The sequence below is a fragment of the Phalacrocorax aristotelis genome, chromosome 1, assembly GCF_949628215.1.
Source record: "Phalacrocorax aristotelis chromosome 1, bGulAri2.1, whole genome shotgun sequence".
Taxonomy (NCBI): Eukaryota; Metazoa; Chordata; class Aves; order Suliformes; family Phalacrocoracidae; genus Phalacrocorax; species Phalacrocorax aristotelis.
Window position 1 is genome coordinate 185,352,168 of NC_134276.1, and position 21,369 is coordinate 185,373,536.

The following is a 21,369-nucleotide window of genomic DNA, read 5'->3' on the forward strand; positions in this document are numbered from 1 at the left end:
TGAATCTGTCTTGCCCAGCCCTCTCTTTTCCTAAAACAAACATCTAGTGGTTTTTAGCACTGTAATAGCCTCTATACTTGCTTGTGCAAGAATACCCTATCACATTTTTGTCTTTCAGCTCTACACTCTTTAGGCACACTCTTTATTCACTGTCTGGCATTTTTTTCTCCCGGACCTCTACAAGTCTGGTACAGCCCCTTGAGTTGTTCTTACCAGAATTTCTAATCACCACTTTCGTATTAAAGTTCAGCCGTACTAGTTCTTCCTCATCTGGGTGAGTGTCACACACTTCAGGCCAGTTGTTCATACTCTTCTTGACGTTTTTACCTCCTTTTGTGTTCACACCTCTGTCCTCTGGCAGCCCTCCTTTACCCTCTACTGATTTCAGTAGATAGTTTGTGTAGCTCACCATCTCTAATACTTGCATGCCCCTATAACTAACATAGTATCATTGTTTTATCATGGTTTACCACAGATGGTGTATCCTTTTCCCAGATACAATTTTTTATTTTCTAAAACCAGGTGGATTTTTTAATGTGTTCTTTGATTGTTTGTGGTATTGAAAACCTCACCAGTGCAAGAGATGGGAATTTGCTTTTGCAAGGCAGAGGGTGCCACAGCAGAAGCCAAGGGGGGTAAGGAAGACAACCAATTATTCAAGCAGTAAGGTAAAAGACAGTATCTCATGAGGAGACAGTGTAGTCAGGTATAGGAAGATGTCAAAATAGGAAAAACAGAAAGAAGATGAGGAGCTGGACAGGAGGTGATAGAGCAGACTGAGAAGTGGAATGATCAGGGATGGAGGCAATCTCTGGGAGCTGTTGTTGAACTGCAAAATCTAGGGTAGAAACCTTGAGGGAACTGAAGTGCTAAGCTTGCAGTTTGGGTTGGTGAGAAGGTAACCGTGAGACTGGAATGGGTTGGGAAATGTAACATCTTAATTACAAAGCCAGAGCTCCAGAATGGACTTGAGGGCATGAAGCCTTTGGTAATTGTAGGATGGAGAAATGGGCACTCCAGGCTGGAAGAAGGGAAACAGACCCTCTGATGCTCTGGCGTAGGTTGGTGAGGAGATGGGATTAGGTTAGAAGCAGTAAAATACTCAGGAGAGTGGCTAGGGAAGGGGGACCTGTGGGATGAAAAATCCAGTTTCAGCATGGATTAGGGCACATGGTGAAGCTATAACATGAGACAAAACAGTAAGAAATATGAGGCGTGGATTCGGGGAATGAAACAGGAAGGTCCCAGGGCTGGTGTGTGCTGCTGAAGACTGGAGATGCAAGTCTGAGGCAAGAAGACTGGAGGACCTGGAGCAGACCTGGGCTATGGACTGAAGCGGTAGGTAGGATTTGAGCTCTGGAGTAAGCAGAGTTGGAGGATGGGAGTTATCTGACAGGGCTGGGCTTTTGCAATGAGGTGGGAATTCAGTGCAGTAGAAGCGACAGGTAGGTAGGTGGAGTGAACCGAGCTCTGGGATGGGGTGAGAGCAACATAGGTCCACAGACCAGTCCAGAGTGGGGCAGCAGTAACAAAAGATTCTGGCAGTTAAGAAGGGGGAAGGAAGGAGCAGTGCAAACACACACACGCATGCCCCAAGCCCCTGTACTCTTCTTCTCTTTCACTGCTGGAAACAATGACAGCCCCAGGCCTGTCTAGACTGGGATATGCAATAAGTCTGTCCTTCCCTAAAAAAGCAAGCAGAGGCTGCTATAACAACAGCAATCTATCCCGACTTACTGAGGGGAGGGGCTTAATTGTAAAAGTTATCTCCCTTGCATTTTGACACCTGCTCTCTGAAGAGCTGCCATTGCACATGGAATATTACTGAAACCTTGGATTAAAAACAGTACTCGCAAAATAGAGTTATGATTTTAGAAGGTCCAGATTAATGGAGAGGAAAAGCACAGCCAGGAATCTAGACTTCTGTAGAACAGATAATTCCAACTTTTCTAAAACAGGGAAGAGAAATATTTATTAAGTATTAATAGCACTTGTATTCTGCAAAACAATATAATTTTCCCTATTTAGCTATTACACACTGATTAATACACACACATATGTATAAATCTCATATTTTTAAATTACTTTTTCATAAATATTGTCTTCTGTAGGCAAATTCTTACACCTTAACTATCCTTCTACCGTAGCTTATGTTTACCATACAGGAGTTCATTAACAGTCAAGTAAGTAGATGAACAACACTTTTTAATGAAAGAAATAGTAACTTAATCACAATATAGACTGAGTCATTAAGAAGAAAGGAATTGGATATTAGCACAATCTACTTACCTAATTGCATACAAATACTACTGTATATTACTTATTTTTCCCATCATACTAGTATGTGTAATATGCTAAATGCAGTTGAACTAAAATATGTGAAATGCTCCACTTAATACTCATATTGCATTATATCGTTTCATATCAGTTCAGCTGAACATAAAAGGGGAATGCATGAGATGATTACCTACCGCGTAAGATGTTAAAGTAAAACTTGCAAATAAAGTTTGGTATTTTTATAACAAAACCTAGGACTCCCTATAAAATGCTTTATTAATTTGATAAGATGAGCTAAAAGGTTACGCTTAGAGAGCACCTGTAACAGAAATATATTGGGTATGAATAGTCACAAATGTGGAAAACCTATCTGGTAACTGGAATAGATTTGTACTAGCTTCAAATACAGTTGCAAACAGGCAAACAAAATTCTCAGAGTAATCTCAACAAATAAAACAGTTCATGTAAAATCAGGGCTTCTACTATAAAGAACAAGCAAAAAGGAGCAAGTGGCAGAGAGAGTAAATAAGGAATAAAATTACACAAAGTAAGTTGTTAACTCAGCTTAATCTTTTTTTTACTTCAGGCCAAATTAATTGCTTATTATGACCTTGTCAAAAAAGTCAAAAACCCCCACAGGTATGACAGGGAAGAATACAGTTCCTAGGATATATTTACACATACAAAATCAGATATTTTTTAAATCAACAGATGTGCTAAACCTAATGGAACTTTGCAAATACAAGTTAAATGCCATATGAATGACTACCAGTGATAAACTGTGAGCTACAATTAGCTATATACACAAATCAAGGTTCTTTTCAGTGACACAATATTTCTTTGCTCCAAAAGAAGTTTCCTCAGAAAGTAATTTTTTACTGAAACAAGGACTTCTATCTGCTCCATGACATTGGAGGCCACATCACAGGTACAAGGGGGACACAGGGAAGCAGAGACTTCAGGATTTAGGGCCCTGAAACAAACCAGGCAGTAAATCAGCTCATCAGCTGAAACCCTCTTGACTTTCTGTAACAGTCTTCAGATGCTGCCAGGGTCAATGACAGAAGAGCTTGTAGATACTAATTGTCAGAGAGTCACAGATGTAAGCCATATTTCTTTCAGGTCCAGGAGAAGAGACAACCCAATAAGCAGGTGTAAAAACTGAGTCAATCAAGCAGATCACTTTTTTAAAAATTAAAGCTCTTCTTGCATCTTTAGATCCACAACCCATAAGACGACTGGATTCATTAGACTACTTCTTACAGGAGAAACATAAAATTCCTACCCGTGAACTTAGCATGTTTTCTTGTCTTGAGTGATGGAGCCCATAAACTTCAATGCTTTCCTGGGCATGTGTAGTATTCTAATATCAAGCCCTTCATGAGATCAGACGTATTCCTTTAATTTTGGATGCCCCATCATGTGATTGCTCTTTCTGTCCATTTAATGTTCTTGGCCATCTCTATCAATGGCTGAAACAGTTCAGCTGAAAAAGTAATCTCAATAAATTGGAAGTATATTTTAGCCTCGAAAGCCCAATCCCATTTTCATCAAGGTCTGGCAAGTCTGTTCTTAGTCAACAATAACAACACACGTAACTCTTCATCTGTCATAGTATAATGCCATGGTGCTGTTGCTCATTCTGCCACTAAGATGGGTGTATGTGTGTTGGATGGCTTTAAGAATAGTTGTACTTAGCAGTGAACACAGCAATGTTCAGAAAAAGAAAGTTTTCTTAAACTACAGATGCAAAATTTTGGACTTGAACTGTGAAGATGACCTAGTCACACCCTGTAGCTTGGGGTATTCTGTTGGTGCCAAGATGGTAGAAAAAAAACTTGTTATTGTCTGATATAAAAAACATGTCACTTCTGAAAATTATTGCAGCACGTATGCAGATCTACTGGACATCAGGGTAGCTCCTGTGGCCTCGGGATATAGCAGGGCATGCTGACTATGTCTACTCACATGCAGTGAAACTGGGTCCCAATTGTCTTCAAATTCTTGTGATGGAACACCAGGGGTTCTTGTTATAGCACTAAGCTGGGGGTCGAACCCCTTGTGTTCTTCTCTTCCTTATTATGTTACCTGAGGAAAGGTTCTTTTTACCTCTACGCCAGTTCCCCTGCGTCCACCCTCTAAGTTGCTCACACCAATCGCAAAGCACACTGTTTCAAGAATCCAGACTTCGTTATGGCCTCTAACCTCTACTGCAATACAAAGAATTAATAGGAGACAGTAAGAATATTTTAGAAATTCCAAATATGAATCCCAAGGTAGACACATGGAAAATGCCTACACAACATATTTTCTAATGACTCTCTGAGCTCCAAATGCATCTTACCCAGCTGTGCAGTTCCAGCTTCCGCCCCCCCCCAGCGACATAACTAACTATATAGCCTGACTCTTGAGTGCAGTTCAGTAAACCGAAGGTGATGAAGGGAACAGGGGATTTATTAGTTCAGGTCTGTAGTTGCCCTAACACAGTTACAAGGCTGTACATCCAAGTTTTATCCAGCCAACTTACAGCAAAGTGAGGCAGGTGGCACAGCTGTCTGCCTCCCTCCGTGCGGATCTACCTATAGGCCTTTTCCAGGAGCTTGATGTGATCAGGAATCTGGCCTTACAATTCCATCATGCAGCTATGGCCATGCTGTTTGTAGCCACTTCAGACCTTACTTATCCTGCCAAAACCACTTGGAATCAAGTATTTAGTGCTTTCATTCGTAATTTTTGAGAAGGATGGCAGAGAGGTAGGAAATATAAATTAATTCAAAGCACACATGACCTCTAGCCAAGAGGATTTTAGGAAAAGATAATTTTCCTATACTTATTCAAACCCCTTTTAATTGAACACATAATAAGAAAATGTTACTTGATTGTATTGTACCTGTTAGGGTGGCTACATTTTAAAGAACTTATGGGGATATCTTATAAAATTCAGCTGAAGAGAAAAATTACACGAAGTTTGTATAATTTTTTATATTCAGAAAGGCTATGGAGAAGAGTAGGGAAAGAGCACAGCTACCCTGGGTTAAAATACAGTGCTTCAAAATTTAACAAAATACATTTAGAGAGCAAACTTTCCCCACTTGTGAAATACACTGAGTAGAACAGATGGCTTTCTACCCACATTCACTTTCTAGAAAGTCATTTGACTGCTTTTGTTGCTGAGCTTCCAAAGAAACAACTTTCTTAATTTCCTTCAGTACAATCTGAACTAGCTTTTTGTCCATTTACTGCCTGGGTGAACTATAAATTTGCTAAGCACAATAACGCAGTCTCTATCTAGCAGGTCTTTGTTATAGATCGTGTTTGTTATGTTTTGACTTGTCTCTGTGAACATACCTTTGGAAAAATCATATTAAGGTTGACATGAAAGCAAAACATTACGTTCAAAAAACCACTACCATCAACTTAATGGCTGAAGCTGTTTGAAAATTTTTAAGGAATCAATAACATTTTGAAAAATTCCTTTCTTCCATTCAAAGGGTGGTTTGTACCAAGTACAATTTTACCCTGTCTTCCTATCAAGCACTCTAGTGGACCCTGATCTGTAAATGGTTATTTGGATGACCCTCATACGAAGCTCCTCCTTGGACAGACAGACCTCACAGTTTGGCATCTGCTGTGTCATTTAGAGAGGTTCTAGAATGTGACAAACTGAAACTGGGGACAGCTCATTCTGGCAGCATATTCCAGCCTTTATTCTGTTTTTATTAGGAGTACAGTAGCATTGGGATTAAACGTAAGACTTCACAAGCATAAAAACCTTGCTTTGAAAAATACACTGCAGATCTATATTCCAGATATTCCATAATGGGCACTGATAAAAACCGGGCCATAAAGAGTGAGACAATATGAATTCTCTCTAACCCTACCCTAAGCACATTGTTTTTGGCCTAGGAAATTCTTTTACCGAAGTCAAAGAAAGAAAAAAAAAAAACAGTTTGTCCAGCACTTTAGATGGAAAGGTTGCTGTGGCCTCCCCCACAAACAGGATTTCATCCTGATTTGTTCTGATGCTGTCTTCTGGATCTCAGTCACAGCCCACTGCACAGCTGCCCACATTACACACATGCCTCTAGGCCCAGCATGGATACTCAAGGCAATCAAAGCAAGGACGGAATGAGCGTGGCACTTACCATCCTCCTGTCCTTTCCTCTGCTTCTTCCAAAGACAGACACAGATACATTAGCGGGCAAGGAGATGTTGCTGTTACTGAGGGTGCGTGCTTTTTTTCTCTCATCTATCATACACTACAGTAAATATTAGGGAGGAAAGAATATAAATGTTTGGATAAAAGTTCATGAAGATCTGCCTTTGCCGGTGTTGTAGAATAAACTTTAAGCATTACCGACTTGGAATTTACGTTTTTTTCAGATGGAGGAGAGCTTGTACATCATACCATATTCTGAATTCTTTTGCCAGTTCAAACATAATGGATTTAACTGAAAAGTTTTGAATTTTAAACTCAATCCACCTAATTCAGCTTTTATTTTAAAAGATGTTGGTCTCTCTTTTCCCTTCAGGCTTACTCCATGGAAAGATGATGAATGGTACTTGCACCATTTTAATTTGCAACAGAAATCCTAGTGCTGGAGGGGCACTGTTGTTCCCTGATTCTGGTTTGCCTTTTCACTTTATTAGCATGACTTCTAGGAAATCGACTTGCCCTATGACATTATGTGTACCGCATGAAGATGTGGACTACGAATACCATATCTCTCCTTAATATGGCACTGCGTGACTTTACTTGAACTCTCATGGCACATTTTTTACTATAGTCTCCAGGAGTTAGCTGTCTATTCCAGTCAAGCATTGTATCAGATCATAAGACTATTTTTTTAGTATTAATATCTATGGAAGTGTCTACTTCCTGACACTCATCAGTTTTGCCAGATGTGTAGGTGCTGTCCACCCTATCACTTCATTAACATGGTGGGACAAAGGAAAGGCTGTGTTTTGTACCATTGCAGCATGGATCTTCATAGTGACTGCTTCAATGCCCGAGATCTACTACACAGTTGCAGCTGGAAGACAATATGACGCCACAGATACCTTGGTTGGCACTGAAAGACCTTTACAATTTGCATTGCCTTTCACACTCAGCAAGATTGTACTGAGATTCCTAATTCCGGTCACAGCCATCTTCACAAGCTCTGTGTTGACTCTCAAAGCATCACTACAACTCAGTAGACATAAGCAAAGAAGGAACAGACTCATCAGAGCTCTGTTACTGATTTCAGCCGCTATTATTGTATTTCCTGTTTCTTTCATACCTTCCCATGTTATGATGATGGCGATACTAATTTACAGAATTAACTGTCAACCACCCTGTGGGACCATAAGCACATTAAGTGCCATTTATAAAGCCACAGAGATCACTTGCAGCATCAATAGTTGCCTTGACTCAACGATTTTTAATTCTATCAAAGAATTAAAAGCATAAAATGTCATCCCAAATGCCAGTGCTGCTGCTGTCTGACTGAAAGGGCAAGGGACATCACTCTGTCTCCAAGAACAATGACCCAAACACCAGTCGACAAAGCCATGCGTCTCCCACTGCCCATTGGCTTCATGTCATCAGAACCATTTAAAATTTAGTCTCTTGTGTTGCATAACAATCTCTTAAGTAAGCAAGAATAGACAGCAACACAGAGTAAAACTTAACGTGTACATCTACTAGAAAAGAAACACTGGCAACTCCTAGCTTTACAGAACTGGCATTTTAAATATTCTTGTCATAAATGTTCCTTAATTTATTGTGAAATAGCACTTCTTACCTGTATGTACATGCAATATGGAGTGAACAGTGAAGAAAAGTTCTAAGTAGATACTTTAATTCTTGGCCAGAAAAATACAGTAAGATTAAGAGCACACAGTGTTGAGCAAACTTCTCATAGTTTCTGCTGATCATTTTTTCGTATGTTTGTAAGTGCTGCTGTGATTGAACTGCACAGTTAGTAACAATCATGATGCTTACGGCTGAACTCTTCAAGCACTTGCAGAGAGGCTTCTACAAGTACTTCGTTTCAATGCTGCTTGCACTAAAGTTCCACTGACGCTGCCAGTGGAACTTCATTAGCCTGGGTAAGTGCAGCACATTTCCAAAAACAAACAACCAACAAATAAATGATAAGATAAAGTCCCTGAGGATAGTCAAGCCACAGTAAGTCTGCTCATGAAGCAAATGAGCACTGATCGAAAAGCTTTGTTAAATCTTGCCCCAGGCAGCAGTGGTTCCAAACGGACAGGCACGACACACTGGTGGTGCTCCCCAGACCCTGGGCAATTAGAGCTGTTTCTCGTAACTGTTCTGCTTCAGGGGAGCGTGTTGTTCTGCCGTGAACTCTGAACTCATCAACAGGGAGAAATGTGCCCAGGAAGTTCTGAAATACAGAGGTGGTGGAGCTGCAGGAAGAGTAAGAGATACTGCTACACAGGAGTGCTTCTCCTGTTCGTTTAGGGTCTTAGCATCACAGTTTCAGGACAGTCTAAGGTAATTGTCTACACTGAACTTCAATAATTAAACCAGCACGATGTACAGTCATCAAAGAACATCCGCCTTCAAGAGCCATTAAATATGTGTTCTCTCAACACATTGTACAGGCAAAATAATCATGTTCCATAATCAACCTCCTGCTGACCTGCTTCTCTTGCCAAGTCTCACAAACTACCTTGTTAATTAGAAATGCCCATATACCAGTGAGCACATCAACTTTATTTTCAGAAGTCACTATGTCAAAGTACTTTTTAATATACCTTGTACAGTCTCTTAATTCTTTAATTTCCACAGTTTTAATATCTTTTTGACCTCACTTGTCTTTATGTAAAAATAATTCTATTCTACATTGGTATTAAATCTCGTTTTATGTTTCAATTGTATTGAGTAAATGTAGATGTATGTGTAACACCTAGAACAATGTTTTTTAATTGTCTGTTACTGTGACATGAAGAATCAGGTCCTGATAATCTGAAACACTTTACATGCATCTGGATGTAACAGCAATCCCACGGGATCTCATAGCAAAATTGCATGCCTATATTCTGTTTAGGGGAGTTATGTACTCACCTCACTGTAAGTGCTGCTTTTTTCCTTTGATGACTTCTTAATCTTAAATTTTCTCTTATTTAAAAAAAAAATTTACCTATTTTTTTATGTGTGAATTGTCTATTGGAAATATGACAGGGTTATTATCAATGCATTGGCTTCCTTAAGAAAGGGAGCTTGTTAATCCATGCATGGGCACCCATCAGCAACTACCTACTATAATATACAGTCACATCTCAGACTGAATCAGAAACAATGCCAATGCCATTTAGTGACAAAGGTGCTCTCAGCATGAAAAAGGAGAGAACGGGAGAGAGAAGTGTGAAGCTCTGAGCTAAATGACTTTATTGCCCCCACCAGATTCCACCCAAGACATAAACAGTAAGCTATTTCCAGAAACAAACAATTGCCATTTTTATCTTTCAATTTACCTTTAAAGATACAGATACACTGTTCCCTTCTCCTTTCTCCAGCTGATTATTGCTTTTCAGCAAGTTAATTTGCCTGCGTTCACGCTGGGTAAAGTTCAACATGAAATCAAAATATGCTTTTCTGGACACAAAATTAAACACAAAAACTCACTGCAGTCTTGGGCTAGAAAAAATAACTTCTCACCTCTGGGAAGCAGAGATTCTCAGGTTTTACTTGCCCAGACTTCTAATTTGTGAGCTTTTTCAGGATAGTAAACAATGACTTAGACCAGCACCTTCTCTAAATTGTGTCGTGATTTTCTGTTCAGACAGATCATTTTATTCTCACTGCATAATACCTACTTTATAGATGTTAATGTTACAGCTACATATTAAGCAAGTATCATGCAAATGGTATTTTGTTGTTAATGAGGAAAGAAGCATTCCGTTCAGAAGTAACTGTGAAAAACATTAAAGTCACATCTTGATCTTGGAGAAAATTGGAATTGTTTCCTCTTGAAGTGCTGTGTTATAACAGCTATAAATGCAGCCTGTGCCCACAAGTACCCAAAGTTGGCAAGAAAAAAATTCTAATTTTAATTAAAGATTGCATTGAAAGCCTCCAATGAGCTCAAGACAAATATAACAATTTAAAATCTTCACAGGTAACCCTTCCACAACTCATATGCAATGTCTTCTGCAAGCAGCATTAACATGGACTGCAGAGATTCTCAAGCAAAGTCCCTCTGCCTGTGTCTCAGCATGTAAAAAGAAAAACAGTAAGGAAATGCTCTGAAGTCAAGGTGACAGTCTGACTCAAAAAAAAAGCTACGGAGAAATTTCATTCTGGTCAGGAAATCCAAACGTAAAATATATTTAACTGAACAAGAATGACCTTTATTTTCTTAGTGTGACTAAACTATGCAGTATACTCACACAGAGAGATGCAAAATGAGATGCTTTTTACTTTCTGTCAGCATCACCCTACCAAAGAGCTGCATGGTCTGGGGCACACATGATGGAGTAATGCCAGCAACTGCCAACATGGGCCTGGGAAAGTATCAAGGAGCACCTACCACACTACGCCAGTGACCAGGGAAGGACCGAGGAAGCAAACAGGCAGGGACCTGCTTTTCCAGAGGAGAATCCAGATCTCGGTCAACTCAGAAAATAAAAATTGCCATGAAACAGTATGTATCAAGACGATACTGATTTCTGCTGCGTATCTTTTGATCCTCCCCGATCCCCAAGAATATGAGCAAGAGATACAGGCAGCACAGGTGGTAGCCCTGCTCTAAACTCTTTGCTGGGGACAAGCAGGAGCAAGCTGGAGACTCCTCCAGTTCACTTATGTAGGACTGAGTAGGGTAGGTGTCCTAGCTTCTCAGCTCACTGTTCTGGGCTTACCTGCAGAACAAGGGACAAACTGTTAGGACTCTGTTACTCTAGTAAAACTCGTTTTTCTGCATTGCTCCTTTTTGTGTCCCACTGAAATAAAAATCTGGAATAAACTGTGTTACAAAACTAAATCCTTGCCTCCGTGTCTGTTTCTATAGCTGGATGCAATCCTACATGGTCCACACAATACTATAAAGCTCAATAATTTTCCATCAATAAAGCCATCTATAACAGAGGTCCCAAGGTATTTGCACACAGAAGAAAAAATCGGAAAGAAAAGCAAACAAACCTCTTTATGCTTCCGAAAAGATTATTCCTAACCAACCCCAAACGACAAATAGAAAGGAAAAAAAGGAGATGGGGGCATTCCTACAAGAAGTATCTGTGCCACATTGCCTCTGTTGTCTGTTCTCCCAGTCCGGGCATCTCACAGAACATGCCTTGTGCTGGGCTGAGTCTAAAGGCACTGGGCAATCTTTAAAAATCATCTTCAGGACACAAAACTAATGAAAAAGCCTTCCCTCTCTTACTGTCAGGTATTCATGTTCCTCATGATACTCATCTGTGAATATACCCTAGTAGCTGACAAGGCTTCTAGACATTGGTTTGCCTGTTCATAAGTGATTCTATAATCAATTAAATACACTTTTTTAAAGTTTGTTGTTTTTTTTTTTTTAACTAGGCTGAATTAATGCTAACGTTGTCCTTACTGAAGTTAAAGGTTTTCTACAAAATAAGACTTAAAAGGCACAACACATCTGTTCATATTTACTTGGTCATATCTTTTTATTTGGAAATACATGCTCCTAAAATGTTTTATTACAATTTTCCCCAGATAGGATGACCTAAACAAAACAAAATTAAATAAGTTTATTCCATTTTGCTACAATAGCAAATGATAAACCAAACAGCCAAGAGCCAAAGTCAACATCTTCTACTATGACAAGTATGTTGCGATACTGGTTTCTCACAGATCTTTGTTTGGATTAAACCTGCGGACATGGTATCCAGTTAAATGCCCAAGTGTTATAATGAGTTTGATGACATTACTGAATGTTGTAATAATATATTAGCCTACAAAACCGACTGCAAGGTATGAGTAGCTTTCATGTACTGTATCTAGATTTTGAGATACTACAGCAATGGACATCGATGTAATATACTAGATGAATACAAAATAGACCATAGCCTGAAAGATTTCACTGTTTATATATATGCTCAGCTGTGGTCAGAGAAAAACCTTTCCCATTTACTACTGTAAATTCAGCATTGTTTTGTAAGCAAAAATTGTTAAAACAAAAACCTCTAGGTTGAGGAGGTAAATTTTGCTACAAATGTCCCAAAGCTGCTTTCTAAGGAAACCCATCTTCATGCATCCACCATTCGCCATTTGTCTTTGTAATACTTTTATCTCACAGACAAACTACCTGAAATTTTCCCACTTATTATGACATGAGCTTACCTTTTTTAAATAAAAATGTTCAAATGTTTCTGAAAGTTTGGCCTTTTCTTCAATATACACAAATTAATGTATTCTGATATAAAAGTTTTTCTTTTCCACGCCTCAGAAACACCTCACTTGGCAAAACGCTGGGACAAACAGTACCACGAGGCAGTTAAAATACTTCACCTTTGTACACTGCTTTTATCAGTGGAAGCCAAAGCTCTTTAGGCAGAAGAAAAAATATACCTAGATTGATTCTAGAGCTGGAGGAACCACGGCAGAGGGAGATAATGTGGCTAAGTCCACACATCCACCTCACAGGGAACCGTAGCTCCTCTGTTCCTGCCTTAGAGAAACATCTGTGCCTCAGGGCTGCCAAGTCTCCCTGCGCTGTGCCTGGAGCCCGCACTCAGAGGTGATGGGATGTGCTGGCCTCATGCAGGGACCTACCACCCCTAAAGTCTCCCAAGCTCTCTTTTCAGGCCTTCTCCCAACTTCCCACCTACCAGCTCAGTCCCTTCCTCTTCACATGACTCAGCACAGTTGAGGCTTCCTCCGGCTGGGAAAGGTGAACCTTAACCAGTGAGCGCTGCAGCTCTCAGCTTTTGCAGTCTAAGGCAAAATGCAGCCTGATGTCACAGAACGTACATATTCAAGGTCTCAGCTACTGACCTAGCCAGAAAAGCGATGTCCTCGCAAAGTACATCGTGTGCTAGGGCAACAGAAACCTAGGATCTCCCGTTTCCCACCAGTTCAGCCAATGTCTGTCAGAAGACCAACCTCAGTAGCCAGACACCTTTCCATCTGGATTCCTGTGCAGCCTGTCTTACCTGATTTGGGTGGTCTCAAGGGCCTGGCGTCAACTAGAAACAGGAGGTGAGCAAAAGCAGGTGAAATACACAGCACTCTGCCTTCCCCTAAAAGGCCACACAGTCTTTAAAAGACTGCTTGCTATTCCTCAAATAAAAAAGAACTGAAATACAAATGCTCATAAGAATGTACATTCATCTTTTAACAAAAAAAATAAGAACAGGAAAATGGACTTTTGCTGCTGCAAGGAAAGGGCTGACGTTTTCTTTTCCTTAGTGGATTACCCAAAGGCAACGGCAAGCAAGGTGGTAATGGTCAGTGCCATCTGCTGGACTGAACGCCGCAGGGGATTCATAAAGACACCATGTCTCCCTCTTTGCTTTACATTAATGTCTTTACTGTTACCTAGATGCAATACCTCAAGCTGCTGTTGTGAGAAAAGCTGTAAAACGCAGATAAAATGGGAAGACTTAAAGCCAGGCCAGAATTACAGTGTGTAGGCAGGCTTAATTCAGAATTTTTCTGCATATATAAATTTCCATTATACAGATTTAACATATAATTTTAATTAGAGACTTTACTCTTACTGGTGTTATCACCTCAGTTTTAGGCAGTTGTGCTGATGCAGTTAAAAGGAAACCTGTAAAAATAGATATTGATTTCCTATAATGTTGTAGAACATTTTTAGTAGAGAAGCAACTTAAAAATCTGCACTAGCAATAGCAAATGCTAATGTATTTGTCTTGAAGTGCAGATCTTTTAATTCTGTGTGACTGTATCCCAGGTTATAAAATGAACGTGGTAAAAATTTTCTCTCTTTAGATGCCTTTACTGCATAACAAAAGAAAAGTTGGCCAGAGGGCATATAATTATTAATTACATTTTTGCACTCTTTATTCTTTAAGAATTTTTAGCATTTTTTAGGAACCTTTTTTTTTTTTTACTGCCAGACCCATAAAAGTAATTTCATGATCCTCCTCCTTTTTCTCATTTTAGAGCTACAATGTTTCATCATCTTATCTGTAGTACCTAATAGAAACCACATTTTTCTTCTTTGAATTAATTGGAATCCAAATTTCACAGCAGGTAAAAGAAACATAGTAGTATTTGTATCCCATATAATGCTGATGTTGAACCCTAAAGGGCATTGCTGAAATCTCTGTTTTTCAATACCAGTTCAGTGATATTCTGTAAAAAATGGAAATAATTATTTTGACAAGTTGTTATCTAAACTGTTTGTTCTTTTCTCCTGAAACTGATTCGCAAGCTTATTTTTAACAATAAATGGAGTTGCTTACATCTATTTATCATGCAGCCTTTTAAAATAAACATTTATAAAGCATTTTTTGAGTCGAAGACAAAAGCAGATTTCATCCCCATCCATCTAGGAGCACCTACAGGTTTACAAATGGTCATTGCAGTAAGCGGTCCAAAATGCAGTATCATGGCGCAGTAAATTACAAACTTGATTTTAATATAAACAAAGTTTAATATGTTTATATGTAAATAGTTTAACATGTTTAAATAGTATATTTAAATAATAGCAAATATGCATTATAAACCCTTAGAGCGATTTGAATGAGCAATGCCCCTTTCTGTCAGGCACATGCAGCGGAGGTCGACAGAAAACAGACACCCACAACTAACCCCAGTGCTGAACTGGAACTCAGAAGAGATTTAGATTTGACCACAAGCTTTGCCAGAGATTTTCTACAGGACTAAGGCAAGCAAGGCTGTCTCTGGGACTCAGTGGGGGCATGTCAGGGTCACTACTAAGTGTGCATGCGGAGACATCAAAGCCTGGATGACAGCAGAACAAAAAAAAAAAAAAAAAAGAGATTTACATTTTCTTGAGGCAAAAAAGTAGTCACTTGGTCAGTCAAATACAGGAGAGAGCACCTGTTCTAACAAAAAGGATTTGTGTATCAAAGGAAGTAAAACCATGCTCATTTCAATTAAAAAAAACAAACCAACAACAAAACCCCAAACCACCATGCTAGACTCCCTCCTGGTCAAGAACAGAGTATGCTATTTTTCATCTAGACCATCTCAGGAGGTTCCTCCTCTCCAATTCTAATTGGAGGCATAAAGTATGCAGAAAAAAAGAAACCTTGACCAGAGATAGCTTTCCGATTTAATTTCAGTATGTACAGGTTAAGTATAGGTCTCGTTTTATTTCTTGTCTTCAATAAATATTTGCAGCTATGCCGTCTGGTTTGGACACTGTGACTGAATCTCACAAACAGGAACCCCAGGAGTTACAGCACGTGGTTTGCATTTCAAATGCACAAGACAAGTGGGGAATTGACGTTGTGGGACCAAGAGAAAGTATATTCTAATGACAACCAAGATGGCTCTCTAGCCTACAATGAAATACGGGGGCACGCGCTTAGAGCCGAGAGTTCTCAGACTTGGTGAAAACCATTGTTTCATAAGCTATATAAATTCTCAGCATCTCTACACGTGTCCAGACACCGAAAACGGATAAAATCAGTTAATATAGCCCTATATAAATATTAGTATGTGCTGCAAGCAGCATAGATCTTACTGCAGGAAATCTGATTATTATTCTACCAGACTCTGAACAGCCTACGGGTTAGGCAGTTGTACTGCTCACAAGTGACTGCACGGCACTTCCCATATTTTGGAGAATTTTATGCCCACTGTTGCAGAAGTACTAGAAAAAGTACTAGACAACTTGTGGGTTGAGATAAGAACAGCTTAATAGTGAGAATAAAATAATAATAATAATATTGATTATGATGATAACAATAATTATAATAAAATGAAAAAGGGAAAAAAACAGAAACACAAACTATACAACCTCTCACCACCCGCTGACCGACGCTGCCCGTCCCCGAGCCGTGATTTGCCCCAGGTTCCCAGTTGTCGTACCACCCCTTTGCCCTCCTACCATGGCATAGAGGAGGCAAAAATACTAGTTATTTCAACAAATCTATTTTATAATGGCACAGCCAAAACAAGTGATATGGAATGAGCTTTCACTAGTTAAAATGTTTGCAAGACCTATTTTAACCTTGGGCTGAAACTTCCAGACACCGAAAAAGTTCTTCAGGAAAAAAGGTCAAGTTCTCTACTTTGATAACATGATTATGTTTACTGAATTAAAAAGTGGAACTGAAGGTATGTCTTCTTTTAACCACCTGCAAATCAAACTCTATATATTCGACGTTTTTTCACAAAGGAACTAAATGAAAATCTGTGTATGAATATCTGTTTCATACAGACAGCTTCCACTAATGCACAAAACAAATCTCCTGCAATGACATAATATTCAGCATCGCTCATTAATCTTAATTTGCCTTTCTAGAGATAGCACATTGTTCATTTTTATTACATACACTATGTAATGCTGTCCAAAAAGGATTATTTGCTACGTACAAGTTGAAAGAGTAGAAATCCACAATATCAGCTAAATCTATCTGCTGTATTTAGTAGTAACTTTGGAAAAATTTAATTTTAAATCATTTGATACCATGTTATTTGCAAATGTAAGTAACCATGCTAAATACTATACAGAGAAATATATCTTTACTAGAAATAAACTGGATGGAGAAACTGTGCTAGCAAACAGTGAACCTTTGGACAAAATAGAAGTTCTGTAGCAAATTTCCTTTGGAGCTAAATCAGTTATATAATGAAATGAAACTTTCATTACTAAAAAAAGCCAAAGGGTGGGTATGTTCCACAGGAGAACACATAAAATATACTATTTAACGGTAAGTGCATAAAAAGCTAAAGCTAGTAAGCCAATAGATTGGCTGGGAGGTGCTATAATTGAAAAACGTTGTCTTTTTTTTTTTTTTTTTTTTTTAATACATGCTTTCCCCATTCAGGTTTGGTTTTTTTTCTTTGTTTTTAAATTAATTATCAACTTAATCACAACAATAGCGTACAGAAACATGCATTACTATTCTCCATCTAGCATATTTATGTCTCCTTATTTAGAGAAAATAACTCACTGTTTAACTAGCTGCCATATTCACTCAGTACCACTAGAAGGTGCTCCTCTGTTGAAAGATAATTATTTCTGCCTGAATTGCTTCTCAAAGCTAATTTTCCTCTGATACCTGTGGTTCTGGCCAGTTGTTTACACAGACTGTAATTGCAACAACCACCCCTGTTATACAACAGCAGGACCTCATATGCCATAGCCATTACCACAGCATGAGAATAACAGATCTGTTATCACTCATTTTCTTGATAAATCTGAATCCCAGCTGAGCAGTTAGTTTTGCTGGAAGGTGAGGTGTGGAAACCGTGGTGGAGGTGATGCCTTGTAAAGAGCCACGGTTTCTGTAAGGTTAGGAAAAACCCATTCCTGGAGTAACTTAGGGCAGAATGCATCCCCAGCGAGACACTGCACACTTGAGTGCAGACCAAAGGCAAAAGAAGAGTCCAAGATAAAACAAAGCTATAAGAACAACCATACAAGAGTAAGCATATGCTCTACACCAATTCCACACCAACAGTATCAGGACATCAAACCGCATCCAGAAATCCAAGGATCAATAACTCGTATTTCATACACAACCTTATATGAGCCTCAACCAAGTTAAGATTTAGTTTGACACCCAGAAAGGCATTCTGATTAACCTCTGGGTACACACTGTCTGCCTCTGTAAGCTCTTCACATATACAATAAAAACCTTAACCGAGAGCTGAAATAATTGCAATTTTTCTAATAAAAAACGTCAGCCTGCACAATGTCTCAAGCATTTTAAGTTTTATATCACCTAGGATTGGGTGAGACTTTGGTGAGAACTGTGAAAGAAAAGGGGAAGTGAGGATGGCCTGATGGGCTAAGGTGAGATTCTGACTTTGGATGAAGTCTAAAAGTGACCCCTAAGGAATGCAATGTCTGGGCATACTTCGAGAGCCTGGATTTCATCAGCTCTTTCAGCTTAGACAACAGTCACTAGAAAGGCATTTTTGCTGAGAGATGGTAAAGGAAGAAAGTCACATTGCAGTTCAAATAGTTTAAAACATGAAAAACTAAGGTCAGCCCCCAGGGAGAAGCCTCCTGCTGGTAAGGAGACTTGCACGTGGCCTTTCCCAAATTTCAGTATCACAAGGGAAGCAAGCACAGTATAATCCTCCACTGGAGCACTTTGCAGAGCCTGTTGCAAGCAGCATACTAACTAAGCTTAGAGGCTACTCAAAGGGAGTTTGATTCACCAGACAGGTCTGTATGATCAAAACTGAAACAATCAAAGGACAAGGTGCTGGTGAACTGTTTGGGAAGCCTTTTCCATCCACCTCTATATATGGCAAAAGGCTGTTCCCTGGGAACTGATACTACTAGACAAAAGGAATCCACCTCTAAAGGTGCATCTGTCCAACTTTTAGATGGATGATAATTTATACAGGTCAGGATGTAAGAGAAAAAGAAATAATAAAGACATGTCAATGACGCAGCTTCCAGGTCCAGAATGCTTTATGTGCAGCCTGACAGTGTACAGCATCTTAATCTTCAAATAGCCAAAAGAGCTCTCACCTTGAGACACTAGTGTCTTAACAAGAAACAGGCACAGCAAACAGCACACGGCGCTTGTTCCCTTGAGGTTATGGGGCACTTTCTCAGCTTTTCTGCTGAACATTTCCAGCTCTTTCAGAGGAAGGCTCTTTCCCTCTCAGAATAAGGAATTCAAACCTCTTCTACAGAGTCAAAAATGTCTTCACTCATTTTGAAGTAGTAGTTATTTTAGGAATATCTTGTTAAGACTACATTCAATACATCTCGTATGTACTGAAAAATAACCATAAATTTTGTCTTGAAGCATTTACAATGGTCACGAAATATCCACTGAGAGTCCTTGAGAGGTATCGTTATAAAGGGGTTTCATTCAAATAATATTAATTATTCAGTCACAAAATGAATAGCGCCTTTCATAGTGCCAAAGACACCTAAGTGACACTGACGTACTTAGGAATATACACTCTCTTCTATCTGTGAGGAAGGGGTCTTTGAAGAACTTCACTTTTCCATAATATGCCACACCAAGGAAACTGCTAGAACAGGCTTAATCTGCTTCCCTCAACAAGACATGCGAGACAGCTTTATGGCTCTTCAGGGATAAGGTTTGTAACTATAAATGAAAAAGAGGGATTGAAAATACACTTACATTGAACATACCTCAATGTAGGGAACATGGGAATTCCTACTCTTGATTTTTGTCTTGTAATGTAATTATATCAGGTGTCAATCTGATTTCCAGGGCACTGCCCACAGGAGAAGGTCAGTGAAGAGCCTGCGCTCTGCAGCAAATATGTAACTGTTCCAGGGAAAAGTCTTGTCTGGAGCAGCTAATCAGGAACTCCACAGAAGCTCTACACAAAATACTAGGTTTTAGTTTTTTCTTCACTTCCTCTACCTCATGAAATTCCAACACATTACACTGTTAAGAGTGAATTAAGATCCGTTTGTTTTTTTTTGTCACTTACATCTATGACTGCAGATTAGCAAGAGAGCTAGATATTTGTGGGTTTTTGTTAAATACAGCTGGGATCTCTCAAATTTTAGGCCTTGTTCCCTTTCAAGCAAACTAAAATTAAATGTTGTTGCTGCTGTGACTCTCTAGGAACATTTTCCTTGATGCTGCCTTATCTCTTTATGCCCTCTCTGCCATAATGTCTCATTTTCATTATTTGTTTAGCATGCTTGGCTTTGACTGAATCTTGTACAAATTTAGTTTCTTCTTTGCTTTAGTATTAAATGGAAGCATGCTTCTTAGTAGACACACATTACAACAGCATCCCAGAAATAGAAAACATTATTTAGCCTGTGCGTAAGTAAGCCTACAAAGCCCTTAGCAGCTGTGCACTTTAAAAGACCATACCCCAATGTTGCAGATGAAAAATGAATTCAAGGCAATTTAAAAGATGGGAATACCTCAGTAGAAGATTCTGCCTCTTATAAACTGACAGGTTTTAAATTTTCAGTTTCTCTGGACTTCAGACAAATGGCCAAACCCAACAAGCTTCCAGGCAGAAGTAGGAGGATGAATGACTTCGTAAATTTGGGGGTTTATGAGTACATGTGAAACTTTGAGAAGAACTTGCTTCTTAGTAACAGGTAGGCAGGAACAAAGACTACTGCTAACTACTACCTTCATTATTTGTCTTCAGAATGACTGTCAAAGGCATCTAATTATAGACATATTTTTGTCTAAATTCTGAACAAATTGTTGGAAGCTGAGAAACTATTCTGGGAGTTACCAGTAGTCTTTCCTATTCCTACACTTTATTTTGGCATCCACAGTGTGCTACTGTCAGATACTGAGCCAGAAGCATCACTGGTTTAACCCACAAAGCTTTTAATGCTCTGAAGTCTTACAAATCATAAAAATATATAGGTGATTATCACATTTAATCAGCTACTTTGCCATAACTTATTCAATGGTCAACTTGAATATGTAAAAGATATTTATTTGTATCATTCTAGGTAATTATGTGATCGATGCATAAGACAACGGAAAAGGCAGAAGTTATTACGTTAGACGTGGAGTGGGCAGATAAGGTAATGTGGAAAACATGAAAACATGATTGTTGCCTGCAATTTTTAACCTGTGACTTAATAAATAATTTTCCTGCATCTTTGGTTATATAATCTCAGGAATCTTAAATTCCTGCTTTGCTGAGCTTAAGGGCGAACACCACTTTAAACATTTTAAATATTTTTAGACATTTATACCAAACAGGAAAACACTCAACGTTTTTCTAATTACCATTGCCATTATTGAAATACCATCACAACCATCATCAAACTACCATCAGCATTTTTACTTAAAAATTTCAGAAGAATCTTGCTCCCAAACACCTATGTTGTCATCTGCTCTTATGCTATGCTGTGCTCCAGAGACTGGGCAGCTGCATAACTACACAAAGTGGAAGTCAGTTCTAATGAGGCCTTCATAATGGCACCAAGGAACCATAACATGCTGGTGATTGGGCAA

General features: G+C 39.0%; 1 protein-coding gene and 1 pseudogene across 4 annotated transcripts in view; one reads left to right on the forward strand and one right to left on the reverse strand.

Annotated features, from left to right (window-relative positions):
- TMEM117 (transmembrane protein 117) overlaps positions 1-21,369 on the reverse strand; it is a 237,064-nt gene that overhangs the window by 190,874 nt on the left and 24,821 nt on the right. The window lies entirely within an intron of this gene.
- LOC142051998 (P2Y purinoceptor 1-like) lies at positions 1,889-7,884 on the forward strand (annotated as a pseudogene).